The sequence below is a fragment of the Microtus ochrogaster genome, chromosome 1, assembly GCF_000317375.1.
Source record: "Microtus ochrogaster isolate Prairie Vole_2 chromosome 1, MicOch1.0, whole genome shotgun sequence".
In the NCBI taxonomy this organism is placed as follows: Eukaryota; Metazoa; Chordata; class Mammalia; order Rodentia; family Cricetidae; genus Microtus; species Microtus ochrogaster.
In genome coordinates this window covers 121,851,866-121,853,124 of record NC_022009.1, presented here as the reverse complement: position 1 = coordinate 121,853,124, position 1,259 = coordinate 121,851,866, and the positions used below count along the sequence as shown (strand labels likewise).

The window sequence follows — 1,259 nt, the reverse complement described above, 5'->3', positions numbered from 1 at the left end:
CTAGGCAGTTTCTTTATTAATAAGAAATCATTCCCACATCAAATAACCTAACAGGAAAATTCATTAAGAAACAGATAAACTACGATCTCAAAATCTATTACATTTATATTGGTATACCACAAGGGAAGCAAATTTATTTGCATGGTAGATTAGAGTTCTTTTTCAATATTTGTAAGGAATTTAGTGTATCCCTCAAAAAGTGTGTTATAAAATATAGAATGACTTGTAAAAACAAAATCCAGCTACAAGCTATCCAAAGTCAAGGTTTATCAGCTAGGGATCTGGGATCCGGGAAGGGCTAATGTTACTGGCCAATAAAAGCTGAAAATAACCATCAGATGAATGCTCTATAATGTTTTCTACATATTATAATGTGTTTTTAGGCAATAATACAGCATTTGTAATTACTTGGCTGTGATAGGCCGTTTTTTAGTTACGATAGTTGAGATGTCATATTGACCACAGACATTTTATTTCAGCATCATAACCTGATGAATCGTGAACCATTGCAGTTTTATAGATGTCTGTAAGAAACACCAAATGTCTTAGGAAGAAATTTTTGTCAGTCAAGGACTTTAGACTTAATCTATTGCAGTTGATGCTTGTACAGATGTGAGAGACGGAAAGTCTGAAATCATGTCATGGAGAGTAATGTCTATCATTAACTAAGTTTCATGTCATGTCACAAGGCATCTCCTGATTTGACCATTGACATCCTACTTATTTAACTGTATTATGTCAGGGTCAAATTATGGGGTGCTAGACATAAAGAACATCCTTGAGTTATATGCATGCTTCTCCTTGGCCTCTGTACCCTTGGGTATCTGCTGAGTGACGAAGGGCCAGGCTTAGGTTTACCCACCACTTGCTGACGTCAGGATTCCTCCGTGATATGACTCTTGTACATAATCAGGAGATTAACGTTTGAGGGAGTAGATAATGTTGGGCCTTCTTCTCCTTATGTGAAAGATGCATTTTTCAAGTTCTAAATATTCCCTGTTAATACTAGCAAAGTTAATCTTTGCTAGTTTCTACCATAGCCTTCTATTTTTTTATTTTATTTTTATAATTTTGAGACTAACTTTTGCTGCTGGTTGTAGTAATCCTGTTAAATGTCTAGCTCACCTGTGTGCAAGCAGGGCAGGGATGATGACTCAGCAGGTGAAGGTGTGATCATAAGGACCTGAGCTTGCTCTCTGGAACCCTAGGATGGAAGGAGAGGACCAATTTTTAAAGGTGTACCCCCCATCTACATGCAT

At 36.9% G+C, this 1,259-nt stretch overlaps 1 protein-coding gene across 1 annotated transcript in view; it reads left to right on the top strand.

The window, feature by feature from the left end:
* Positions 1-1,259, top strand: part of Glrb (glycine receptor beta) — a 56,635-nt gene that overhangs the window by 2,146 nt on the left and 53,230 nt on the right. The window lies entirely within an intron of this gene.